Here is a 14,491-nt window from a genome sequence, read left to right on the forward strand (position 1 = left end):
AGCTCGCTGTAGATATACATATATTTTGAGCCAAAAAAGATCCATGTACATATATTAAAAAAAGAAAAAAAAAATTAGATAATGAAAAGATCTGTAACCAATATGAATCATTGTAAAACTTATGGGTTAGAATTACAACTTCAAATTGACAACATATATTTGATATGTATACCAGAGATCCTTAGTATTTATTTTTACTATCCATGCCGGCTGATACACCATCTTTATTTAGAATTCAAACAAAACGAGAAGAATAATTTAGAGATATAGAAAAGAGCAAGTAGTAGCAGTACTAAATATACATGGAGAGTATTCCTCAAAAAATATATATATATATATATATATATACGGGAGAATAAGAAGAAGGTAATTACTACCTTCATGCCAGGGCACAGAGGCCATGCCAGGGTGCCACGGTGAGTCGGGTAAGCCACGGCAATGATGAAGATGCGAGCAATATTTTGACAGGACAAAAGCAAGCGTATTAGAAGTTGGGCTGTACCTTCCTCAGGTGTAAAATGTGCTATGCTTATTTACCATGCTGTACCTCATAAGCCCGCACCACCCGTGGTGCGAGCCACTAGATATTTTCAGCCCAAAAAAGATCAATGTACATATAGTTTTTTTTTTTAAAAAAAAAAAATGATATTGAAAAGATTACAGATTAATGCAACCAATATGAATCATTGTAAAAGTTATGGGTTAGAATTACAATGTCAAATTGACAATATATATTTAATATGTTTACCAGAGATCTTTAGTATTTATTTTACCATCCATGCCGGCTGATACACCATGATTTCTATGATGGTCGGTGTAGAGATATATATATATATATATATATGTAATTTTCATCAAAATTTTGTGGCATATATGTGCTTTGGGCTATGAAATTGTACTTAGGAGGTTGGACAAAGCGTAATTAATTAGAAGTTGTCATAATATATGACGACGTCTTTATACATATATATGTGATGTATTGAACAATCCCTCCCTATTAAACTGATTTGTAGCCTGGAGTCATAGGACGTCTATTTTGTCAAAAAAACAATTGGGCTCGGCCTACCTTAGCCCAAAAGTTGTCATAATGATATGAGAATAATATATAGGGGAATTTGATCCAATACCTTTGTTTTAAAGGCTTTAATGAAAACTACCCGCCCGTTTCCAACCTTTTTCGTTTTACCCTTCTATTTTCAAATATCCCCACATTACCCTTTGCAAATGTGAAAAGGAAGAATGAAGATGTAAGGTTACGCCATTTTTCCCTTAAACGGAGCACGAAGAAGAAGAGGAAGAGAAAGTGAGAGAGAATGGCGAAGTGTTTTGGGACAATCGGAGTTCTTCAGGAGCAGGAGCGAGTGGAGGAAGCATCCAAGGCTCAACAATCAGCTCTGCCATGCCCTTCTCGGTCTTCGCCTCAGAGTCGACGAGCAGGTCTACAACAAACTCCTCCTTCCTCTTGTTCTTCTGCTTCTTCTTCTTCTCACCACTCTTCCCATTCCTCTGCTTCTCACTGACTCACTGAGACAACTAAAACAATAACCTCATCAGGTGACGATGATCATTCAGCCCCCTTAAATTTTCTTTTACATTTTGTTCCGTTCAGTTTTTTGGGTCTGCTTTTATTTTTGTTTTTATTAGCTGTTCTGGAAATTTTTTTGATTATTACAATTGAAAATATTAAGTTAATGGATCTTATACATGGGATATAGTAATTATTAATTATTAATTACTGAACTTGTTTTTAGAATGCTATTATTTTTGGGTTTTATTATTTGCGGCCAAAATCATATGCATTTTAACTGTTTGTTGATATGTTTTATGGGGTTGCGTGTGTGTGGTAGAAATTATATAATGCTTTGGTCATACAAATGAAGAGAAAATTTTAGTAGTGAAGCTATTCCATAACCTGTTCTGTTAAAGACTTGGATGTGTCTATATGCTCAGATCTTCCTACAATCTTATTATTGGTTATTTCCTATACATCAATTACGAATTTCAATCTCCAGTTTCTCTAATCTAAGAAAATATTATCATATATACATACATGATATGTTGATATACTTTTAATTGGTATTTTAGGATGATGGATCTCTTATATGTATATTTTCTCTTTCTGGAAGTAATGCCCAAGATGGACATTTAGCTGCTGGTCGTAATGGTGTAAAGCGCCTCAGAACTATAAGTTCTCATCTGTTTTACTCTTTGATGTGGTTAGTATTTTTCTTGAGAAAGTTCTTATTCTCTTTGGTTTCTTGGATTGGTTTAAATATTCTTCTATTTGCAATTTTCAATATTTTGGTTGCTACATTTTTGAATTTAGATATTAGCGGATTGATGCATTATGGATTTTCTTGTCACATATACCTATCAAAATCAAAGAGGGAATTGATATGAAAGATTCTCACATCCCTAAAATTTGAAATCCAATAATATGATAAAATTTAAGTGTAATATTTTTGTAACAAAATGTTTAAATTTTTGATTTTATCAAGCATTAACTCAACATGGTTGTTTTTTCAGAGTCCATAGATTTTGTCTGATAGTATGGCTATTTTTCTAAAGCTTTAATACATGTTTTGTTTCCCTATCTAGCTACTTTATCCTTCTGTTACTGGCCTTCTGTAAAGGAATTTTTTTGCGATAACTACTAGTATAAAAAGGTCACGTTTGTTCTTTTCAAGTCAAACAACCAAATATTTTATGATTCCTTTATAGTATGGAGACTAAAACTTTTTGTGGTAATACGACAAAGGTTGCTATCTATATTGTCATGGAGCCTGTTGTTCCACTATTAGAAAAGATCAAGGAACTAAATTTGGAAGGTACATAAAGGTGTAAACAATCTGGTCTTCCTGGTTGATGTTGGTTGTTTGATTGGATTAATCTGATTGCATGATACACGTAATTCTTCTTATGCTAAAAAATGTTTAAGGTACTTGCATTAATGGTGATAGCATATGAAGAATCTTGGACAATTTAAAACTACTCTTTTGACTTTTTCTTTTGAAAATGGGAAATCTAAATCAATATTAGCCACCCGTTTAGTAGGTTATTGGAAACTCTTCCTGGCTAGCTTGGTTTCTTTGATTCATTTAGAGAATATGTTCTATCAGTGTGATGTTAACTTTTGTTTAAGTGCTTCTCTTTATTTAAAAATTGAAATTTCCATCTAAATGTAAACAGTAACACGTAATATCTTTTTCTTTCTTTGTATGATTGTGCATACATAGGACGTGTGCCAATCCTGTTTATCACCGTCTTGAACAATTTTGTAATGATCCTATTCAGAATGGTTTTCAGTGGTTTGGCTAGGAATATAGATTGAAGAAAATGGAGAGGAAAGTGAAGAAAATGAAAAGATTTGTCGCTGCTACAACACAACTATTACAAGAGCAAGAAGTGCTGATGAAGCTTGAGCAAACTTTGAGGAGAATGCACGTCAATGCTCAGTTAGATCGTCTGAACTTGCTTGAGTTCCAGCAGATGGTGATGTGCCAACATCAAGAAATGAGAAATTTAAAAGATTTGTGTCCATGGAATAGAACTTTCATGCGGATGAGTTATGTTGAATCTTTTAAAGGATGCATGGTGGGTGGAATTGATTCTTCCGTTGAAGAGATATGCAAGCCAACCATTGGTCGTTCAATGCAGTTGAGAAATGTTAGTATTGAATTGGTTGTGAGTCAAGTCTTCCACAAGGCTATTTATTGTTCACAAAAGAGAATTAAAGCCATAAATTTTCACTTCATTCCATGAAAGCTGTTTTGAGCATCTACTTTGACATTTTTTTTTCTTTTTTTCAAAGGCAAAACTTCCAATGGTATTGAGTTACTTTCATGGCTTTTGAAAATTTCTTTTATTTGTTGATATGGTGGACGAATTCAGGTCCAATAGCCGTTTTCTTATGAAGCATATACTTTGTCTTGTACTATGCAATTATTTTGACTACAGATGGTGAAAACATTTTATAAAAAAAATAAATACGGATGGTGCATCGATAATTACCGATGCCAACGGTTTCATCTGTAATTACCGAAGGCCCTTTGGTAATTATAGTTGATAAATTTTTTGACTCCCACAAGTCTCCTAATGTGTGTTTCATGCAACAACATGCAAAATATACATTTATCAATGATCTTAAAAAGCAAAATTCCCATAAAGTTTAGAAAAAGTTCTAAAATTGCCAAAAATTTGATCACCATAGGCCCTTCTGTAATTACCAATGAAACCATTGGTAATCAAATTGCCCTTACTGGAAAAATTACCGAAGGTTTCATCGGTAAGTATCGATTGGCTTTCGGTAATTACAGTTAACAAATTTTTTGACTCCTACAAGTCCTCTAATGTGTGTTTCATGCAACAACATGCAAAATATACATTCATCAATAATCCTAAACAGCAAAATCCCCATAAAGTTCAAAAAAAGTTCTAAATTTGCCAAAAACATTTATTATCGTCTTGCCTTCGGTAATTACCAATGAAACCATCGGTAATCAAATTGCCCTTGCTGGAAAAATTACCAAAAGTCCAACGGTAATAAAATTTTTTTGGCAATTTTAAAACTTTTTTCGAACTTTATGGGGATTTTGTTGTTTAGGATCATTGATGAATGTATATTTTGCATGTTGCACGAAATACACATTAGGAGACTTATGGGAGTCAAAAAATTTGTCAACTATATTTACCTTCATTTTTATGATGAAACAAAGTTCTATTTAGCATGTTCTTGGTGTAAATACACATTATCAAAGGTTGTATTGAATTGTGGTGAGTTCAATTGAAAAAATTGACAACTGACAATTACCGTTGATCCATTGGTAAATTTTCCATCAAGTAGTAAAAGAATTAATTGGATTACTGACTTTTTTCATCGGTAATACCGATTGCCCGTCGGTAATGTCACCTGCTTTGCAGACAAGTTGTGTCCAACAATCCAGAAGTACTGGAGTTTAACTTCGGCGGATCTGCAGTGCGGTTTACGAAGTGGGAATTCGCACTCATTAGTGGGTTAAAGTTTTGTAGGTACCCTTAGATGTATGATATGCAAATTTCCAAAGGAAATGAGTTGCGCACGAGGTTGCTAGATGACAGGAGTGACTTGAAACCGCCCGAACTGGAAGGACTATTCAAGGATACACTTTTTGTGGATGATTGGGATGCTGTTAAAGTTGCGTTACTATATTTCTTAGTTCATGGTGTACTCGGAATGGATCTGAAGGTTCAAATAAATAAAAAATTCATTGATTTGGTTGCTGATCTCGACGTATTTAATTCCTACCCTTGGGGCATTCTGAGCTACAAGGAGACAATCAACTCATTCCACAATGCATTCCAGCAACGAGGACGAGGACGTGCAGTAAAGAATAAATCACAGTATTATGACCTAAAAGGTTTTGCATTGGTGTTTCAGGTACGATAATATATTTAATACATATAACGTTTACTTAAAAATTATATTTAATAACCTATAATTTGTATTTTGTAGGTGTGGGGGTTTGAAGCAATCCCTAATTTTGGTAACCAATTTGCCGACCGGTTGGAAACCCGTTGTCCGAGGATCCTTGGATGGCATACTCCAAGGCAACCGAACCATTTTGCTGTCCATAATTGGTTCTCCTCCAATAGCAATGTAAGGCAAATGTTTTTTAGACTACATGGTACGACTACATTCAAGTTACATTACCATAGTCAGTTTCCAAATTTACTTTTTTTTCCTTTCTTCATTTCATGTAGTATGTTGTGCACTGGAGGTTAGATGCTACTGATGAGGAGAAGACTATGGATTACTGACGAACAATAGCAATTGACATACATGAAGTTCGCTACACGTCACCTCCAATTGTAGCACCAATAGTTGGCGCTAAAGATGTTGGTGCTAAAGATGTTAGCACTAAAGATGCGTCCAAAGCTGAGGAGCATTCTAGTGGCCCTCCAGATGCTAATTTCGGGGTATACAATTGTTACATGCACACAAATTTGTATTTCATATGTTGTACTAATATATGTTGACTTTGACTTTTTGACTCAGATGAAATTCTAGGTTGACTAAGGTACCGTTATGAAGTACACGTTAAAAATGGAGCTACGGTTTGAAAGTTGTGAGCAAAACAAGTTGAGGTCCAAACAGTCCAAGGGGTGCCGGAGTTGACTTTTTGTTCATGTAAAGTTGACCTTTGATTCATGCATGGTTGTGAAGTACTTGTCGATACGAGTCCGTAGACTAGCGGCACGTCCCATTTAGACATGTGGTTTGAAAGTTATGGACCTATAGAGTTTTTCAAATACAGTATTATTTTAATATTATTTTTAAATATGTGAACAGTGTGCCACGTGTGACTTAATAAAAGTTGCCATGTGTCACAACGGTGAGATACCACATGTCAACTATGGTTAAATGCCATATTATTTTATTATTATTTTATACAATAATATTATTTAATTATTATTTATTTTATTTTATTTTATTTTATTTTATTTCCTTTTTATTTCTTTTTCTTTTTCTTTTTTTTTTCCTTCCCCCACGTGGGGAAAAAAGGGGACCTAGCCCCCCGATCCCTCTTCTTTTTCTTCTTTCTTATTTTTTCTTCTCTTTTCTTCTCTTCTCTCCCTCAGGTCCATCGGCCTTCACCATTTCCGGCCACCCATTGGACTGACGCACCGGCTATAGACATTTCCCAGCCGCTAGCGAGCTTGGCTGCCAAATTTGGTGCCCTGTCAGGTTGCGACACGCCCAGATCGAGGGTGGAAGCGGCGGCAGCCGTCCCTCTCTCTCCAGCCGAATCCGCCGTACTCCGGCGCACCCAAGTTGTACCGACCACACCAACCGGTAGCCCATCATCTGAGCTTTGTCGAAGTGTGCTCAGGTCACCGGGGAAGCTATTGACGCGCCGGGAAATAGCCATGGAAGCCAGCGGCAGCAGCTCGTCCGGTCACCGGATTCTCGCCGTTTCCGACTGGGTTCTCGGTCCCTTCTCCTTAATTTGGACCCTCTAAAGCTGATGGTGACCTTCAATTTCTCCAATTGAAGCTCATTCATGGTGTACCGGGGGGGGGGGGGGGGGGGCAAGTCAGCAGTGGCTTTCGATGAAAATTTCGGCCATCTCCGGTGGTGGTGGGGCAAATTGAAGATGCACCCATACACGTACTGGTGTTCTGTAGTTGTGGATATGATTAGCGCACAGGTGGATGTGGATGTGGATGTGATTAGTGTGCAAGTTGTGATGTCTCTCGTGAGTTGCCGTTGGACCGAGGGTAGGCAAGTTTGATATTGGCCATAAGCCGCCCCCCCTCCATGGCCGGGAAGACGGTTTAAGCAAGGGCGCTGTCGGGACGCCGAAGCGACCGTATGTAAGTTGCTCTCTTTAACCTCCCGCCGAACGGTGCTCGGGACACTGGGTATCGGAGGGCATCACTGTTATAAAGTATGGTGCATCAAGTATATTTATATATATATATATATATATGTGTGTGTTCGTACATATATTTGTATGTTATATTATTTGATATTATTCTGTATATACCACACCATATGGAGGCGGCGAACAAATGTCAGGACCCGTCCAGAATTCCTCCCCGGAACCCTAAACAAGCCCTGATCCTAGGGAAATACCACCGAACCTTCCAACGGAAAATCCGGCAGCACCTCCCCTAAGGGTAGGACTTACGAAAAATTTCCTGCACTGAAAATACACTTCTAAAATTCATCCCCTTATTCCTCCCACAATACTACAAATTGATTCTACAAATTTACAGCACTTCAAAGAACAGTAAATCAGTGCATAAATAATAACTACACATCCAATACAGTATACAGAGCATTATACAATAAATGTGGAATTAATACCATGACAGATAAGAAGCAATACAAGATAAAGAGGAAAAAGGGAAGAAATACTTCTTGAACTTTCGGCAACGAACTGAGACGTTGGGCTCGCCCTGGACAATCAACGTCTCCAACCTGGACCTAGGGGAACGGAATTGAAAAACGTGAGATGCTAATCATCTCAGTGAGTGACCCTATCTACTGTACACCTTTAATATTAATAATATAACAAATAATGGAATTTAATTAATACCAACAATTAAATAAATAAATAATAAATAATTGAAGTAATAATTTCACTCAAAACTCTCACTATTCACTCCGTTGGAAATGTTCCCCTTTTAAAACATTTTCACAAAACCCGATATTCGTATTTCCCGAAAACCAATGGATCAAATAATTTAATAAACAACAAATAAATAAATACCCCAAATATAAATAAAATGTAAGAAATTATAATAAATAATTTTTGTACTCTTTGGGGTTTGAAATTTCTATCCGAAAAATTTGTACTTGACGCACCACACCATATACCAGTGATGCCCTCCGATACCTAGCGTCCCGAGCACCGACTGGCGGGGAGATTAAAGAGAGAAACTTGCAAACGGTACTTCGGCGTCCCGACAATACCGCTGCTGAAACCGTCATCCCGATCAAGGAGGGGGGCGGCTATGTGCACTATATTAAACCTGCCTGCCCACGGTCCAATGGCAACTCACGGGAGACATAATACTTGCGCGCTAACCATATACATACACCAGAACACCAATACTGTATGAGTGCGTCTAAAATAATTATTAAATCAATTATAACCGTACCGTTATTTCCAAAATTACCGTGGAAAATATACCAATTTTCACATTTACCATCCCACATATTTCCGTTTAACAAACCCGGTACGAAAATATCGATAACCAATAACCAATAACCAATAAAAATAATTTTTCTCGCAACACGCGGTTCAACAAATAATATACCACGGGCATAATTATGAAAATTAAACCACCAATTTAAACAAATAATTTTCTTAACATAATATTCAAACCAATTATGCCCAAAAATAATATAAAATCCAGACACAATTAATTACTGAAAATACTTGCTGATGTGTAATAAATATCATTTAATCACAATTAATATTTTTTTCCGATTATATTTAAAATACACCACATGAGCATAAATTCCAAATATCAAATTAACACAACATAAATATAATTAATTGCCCAAAATAGTTTTCAAGGTGGGTCACTCACCTGGAGCACGCAATTAACCTAAGATCCTCCATGGGATCAATTCCACGACTCACCCGTGCTCCTAGAACACAATTCACACACAGTCAAATAAATTAATATTTTATTCGGATAAATAATACCCGGTACCCAGGGGGTCAAACACAAACGTTATCCAAAATTGTCGAATAATATATCGAATCGAAGCTTGTGGAACGAGGATCGCATTACCGATCTCCATCGACCCCAATTCCGCCGGCGGTGGTCGGAATTTGGCCGGAAAGCTTCGGCCAAAATTAAACTTGAGGGATCTCTCAAACGGTGGGGATTTTGGGCAATCTAACCCCGGAAATGGACTCATAGGGGTCGAAAATGGTGGAATAGAGGTATGGGTCGAGCCGGGTTGGCCGGAAACGGCGAGAATCTCCTGAAAAACTTAACCCGCCGCCGCCGACTTCTTTGGCCCGATCTGGGCGCGTCCGGCGACGACTGGCCGGGAAAATTGGAGGTTGGGGTCATGGGGGACTGGGCTTCACCGGTGGCCCGCGCATGTGGCCGTCCGGCCACTGAAATCTGGCAAAACGGTTGGTCAAAGAGATAGGGGGAGAGAGTCAAAGGAGAGAGAGAGAGAGAGAATTCCTTGCTGGTTTTTTTACGGGCTCGGGGAAGAAGGAGAAGGGAAGGAAAGGAAAAGAAAAGAGGAGAAAGGTGTTTTCCCACGTGGGGAAAAGAAAAAAAAGAAAAAAGAAAAAGAAAAAGAAATAAAAGAAATAAATTAAAAATTAATTAAATAATATTAAAAATCATATTATTATATAAAACAACAGTAATAAAATAATATGATATTAAACTCGGTTGACATGTGGCATCTCAACATGGTGACACATGGTCACATTTATTAAGTCACACGTGGCACATCGTTACATGTATAAAAATAATATTAAAATAATACAGTATTTGAAAAACTCTATAGGTCCATAACTTTCAAACCACATATCCAAATCGGACGTGCCGCTAGTCTACGGACTCATATCGATGAGTACTTCACAACCATGCATGAGTCAAAGCTCAACTTTGCATGAATAAAAAGTCAACTTCAGCATCCCTTGGACAGTTTGGACCTCAACTTGTTTTGCTCATAACTTTCAAACCGTAGCTCCATTTTCAACGTGCTACTAGTCTACGAACTTGTGCCAACGTGTACTTCGTAACGTACCTCAGTCAACCTAGAATTCCAACTGGAACAAAAAGTCAACTTTTGACCCCTTCGGTCAACGATCAAAGTCAACGGTCAACGGTCACCTTTGGTCAAAGTCGGAAAATTTCCATTGTACTTTGGGACGGGGTGTTACAAAAAATGTGGTCCATGTAAAGCTAGCCTCATAATCATGTTACCTACGAGTCCAGGGGATCGGATGGCCATTATAGGCAACCACCCTGGTTTGTATTGGTAGTAAGGTGCGGCGACAACTGGAATCATGGATCACATAGTATGTCAGAAGATATCGTACATATCTCCATTACAAGCGTGCATATTTCATTTTATGCTATGGATTTTAAGATATGATTTTTATGTATTTATGTTATGTTATCTATCTGTGATTTAATTTCGTACCAATATTCTTAATCGATGTTATTATATTATTATTACTACCATATGATACCTTCGGATAAGTATAATAGCCTATGGGTAAGAAAGATAGCCATCGGGCAAGTATAATAGTTCTCGAACAAGAGGTAGCCTTTGGGTAGGTGAGATAGCCCTTGGACAGGTGCGGTTATGTGGTAACCCTCGGGCAAGTTACATTAATACCAGTATCATTAAAACGTTATTATTGTTTTTATTTTTGTTGTTAATGTGATGTTGTTTTACCTTTCTTTCTATGTTATGCATTGGCATATTTTTAACATGATATTGAAGTGTAATTGACATGTGCGGCACTAAGTGGGTGGTGTGGGCGGACGAGAATCTGTGATGGTATATTTTAATTGGTTATTTACTAAATTAATTCCATTATATGCCTTTTTATATAATTTGTTATCGAAGTGCTGCCAATTATGGAACTTAAATTGTAGTAATGTGGGAGGAATAAGGTGGTGTATATAGAAGTGTATTTTCAGTGCAGGAAAATTATGGTAAGTCCAACCCTTAGGAAAGGTTCTGCCTGATTTTCCATTGGAGGGTCCGATAGGGTTTTCCTGGGATCAGGGCTTGTCTAGGATTTCGGTGAGAAATTTTGGAGGGGTCCTGACAGCCAGTACCCGAATCAGTGTGCCAGCGAGGATGCTGGGCTCCAAGGGGGAAGGATTGTGAGATCCCACATCGGTTGGAAAGGGGAACAAAGCATGCCTTAAAAGAGGGTGTGGATACCTTTCCCTTGCCACGCGTTCCCATGAGGGAAAGTAACACCGTGCGGGCTGGACCCAAAGCGAACAATATCGTGATTGGGCCTGGAAGCCCGTCCCAATGGGACTGGTAGGTAGGGGTTGTAAGAGGATTCCCCCTAACCATTACGATGCATTTTGACAAAATTGTGCTGGCTGGGCCCAAAGCGGACAATATCGCATATGGGTGGTCTGGGCTGTTACATAATATATAATTTCAAAAATAATTTATAATAATTAATTATATTCAAATTTAATAATAATATATGGAAAAATATTTTACTAACTATCTTACTTTTATATATAATATAAATAATATAACATCATAAATAATAATTAAATAACAATATTTAAGCTTTGATATTATTATATATTACTTGCTAATCTTTTTTTTTACAAAAATAGACATGTTGATTATTATTATTATTATTTCATTTTGCTAAATGTAATTCCAGACGTGCTAATTGTGGACGGGTTTTTAGTACATCCTGGGGTTTTATTAAAGGTTGCTTCATGATTCCACTGGGCATTGCCTGTGCTGTTGTATCCGAGTTATTTGCTATCATGCATGCCACGTCTTTTGCGCAAAACAGTTTAATTGCAATTTTATTTGGCTTGAATGTGATTCCAAAATATGTGGTGGATTTGATTTCTTGTAAGCCTACCATGTCCCATGGCATTTGCAAGTGGAATGGTCGAGTTGTATTCATTTTCTGACATCTATCACATTTAAAGTTTCTCAAATTTCTCATGAAGGGAATAAACTTGCTGATATCCTCTCCAAGGAAGCTGTTTCTATCCCTGATGCTGATTTATTTTTCCAGCTGTCTCCATCTTATCCTTTTAGTTACTTAGATGATTTATTATGTTTAGAATCTTATAGATTTTATTAATTTTAAGGGTCTTCAACCTTGTATTCCTTTTCGCTTCTTCATTCTACTTTTCATTTCTTGTTCAATAAAATGGGTATCTTGTGGCTGCTTGTTCTCGAAGTGACAACCTAGTTAGGATTCAGTTTCCTTGCTGGCTTCTTGGGTCACTTCTTCTGATTTCATTCATTATAATTTACTTGAATTTTATTATATTTAATGTGCAGGATATTATTATATATAATTAAAGATGACAGTTTTGACAAAAAAATGTGTCTATTATTGTACTTAAGAGAATATTCCAATATATATGTTTGACACTTAGCGAAATTTTAATTATCACTAAAAAAAAGGAGCATTTTTTTGTCTTTACCCAAAAAAAAAAAAAAGGAAAAAAAAAAAAGAGAGCATTAGCCACAACACTTTTAGCCACTATGAATTGTTGTGCTAAAAAACTTTTGGCAACGGCAAATAGCTTTTAGTTACAACATAGGCTTTTAGCTATAAATTTGTTGTTGTTAAACATGTGGCTAAAAAATTTTAAGTATAGGGTTATTTGTTTCTATTTTTGGTAATTGTAGTGTTTGTGTCAGGACCCGTCCAGAATTCCTTCCCTGAAACCCTAGACAAGCCTTGATCCCAGGGAAACCCTACCGGACCCTCCAATGGAAAATCCGGCAGAGCCTCCCTTAAGGGATGGACTTACCATAAATTACCTGCACTGAAAACACGCTCCTATAATCATCCCCTTATTCCTCCCACGAACTACAAGTTGTTCCACAAATTTCAGCACTTCTCAAAAACAACAACAGTCCAGTGCATAAATAAAACATAAGTATCCCAATAGTATACAGAGCTTTAAGAAGTACTAAACAACAGAAATACAACAAGGATGAAAGAAATAATACACTGAAATGAAAAAAAAAGTACAGAAGTACTTCTCGAAACACAACAGCAGCGGAAAATTTGGTTCGCTCCGGAAGAACGTCTACCACCACTTGCACCTAAAGGAACGAAATTTAAGAGTGTGAGATGCTAATCATCTCAGTGAGTGACCCTAACTACTGAACACTTTTAATGATAATAAAATAATAATAATAATAACAATTAAGGGAATTGAATAAATACCAACAATTAATAAATAAATAATGACAACTGTTGGAAATAATAATTTCCCTCAAAACTCTCACAAATCGCTCCGTTTGAAATGTTCCATTTTTAAAACCTTTTCGCAAAACCCAATGTACATACCTCCCGAAAACCAAGGGATTAAACCATTTGATAAACAATAATTAAATAAATACATACCCCAATATATAATTAAAATGTAATAAATTATAGTAAATAATTTTGAACACCTTTGGGGTTTAAAACATTATTTGCAATTTACACCAACGCACCACACCATATACCGGTGATGCCCTCCGATACCCAGCGTCCCGAGCACCGACTGGCGGGGGGGTTAAAGAGAGAAACCTGCAAACGACACTTCGGCGTCTCGATAGTACCGCTGCTGAAACCATCACCCGGCCAAGGAGGGGGGCGGCTATGCACAACAATAAACTTGCCTGCCCACGGTCCAATGGCAACTCACGGGTGAAGTAATAACCGCGCGCTAAACCACATAATACCTGCGCGCTACCACGTGTCCATACACCATACACCAGAACACCAATACTGTATGAGTGCGTGTAAAAATAAACATTATTAACCAACCGTACCGTTTTCCAAAATTACCGTGGGAAATACATTAAATTCTCACACTTACCATCCCACATATTTTTATTTAATAAACCGGTACGAAACACTGATAACCATCAAACCACAACTTTCTCGAAGTACGAGATGCAACCATAAAAATACCGCGGGCATAATTTATAAAATTTAAACAAATATTTTCGTAAAATATTTAACCCAACTATGCCCGGAATAATCAAATTTAAAACCACGTACAAATACTACCGAAATACACTTTGCTCATACATAAAATAAATTAAACCACAATATAATTCATAATTAAATCACACCACATGAGCATAATTTAAATACCAAATAAACATAATTAATTGCCCAAAATAATTTTTGAAGGTAGGTCACTCACCTTGAGCGCATAAATCAACTAAGATCCTCCTCGGGATCAACTCCACCACTCGTACGCGCACCTACACAACCACAGTGTA

General features: G+C 36.9%; 1 long non-coding RNA gene across 2 annotated transcripts; it reads left to right on the forward strand.

The window, feature by feature from the left end:
- Positions 1-1,201: 1,201 nt before the first annotated feature.
- On the forward strand, positions 1,202-3,777 carry LOC112493164 (uncharacterized). 2 transcript variants are annotated; one of them, XR_009635107.1, is made up of 3 exons: positions 1,202-1,554; positions 2,086-2,216; positions 3,307-3,777. It is a non-coding gene; the product is annotated as an uncharacterized LOC112493164 (long non-coding RNA). The 2 variants fall into 2 exon arrangements; XR_003057546.3 differs by lacking the exons at positions 1,202-1,554; positions 2,086-2,216 and adding an exon at positions 2,243-2,838.
- The last annotated feature ends 10,714 nt before the right edge of the window (positions 3,778-14,491 follow it).

Source organism: Ziziphus jujuba, chromosome 12, assembly GCF_031755915.1.
Source record: "Ziziphus jujuba cultivar Dongzao chromosome 12, ASM3175591v1".
NCBI classification, from domain to species: domain Eukaryota; kingdom Viridiplantae; phylum Streptophyta; class Magnoliopsida; order Rosales; family Rhamnaceae; genus Ziziphus; species Ziziphus jujuba.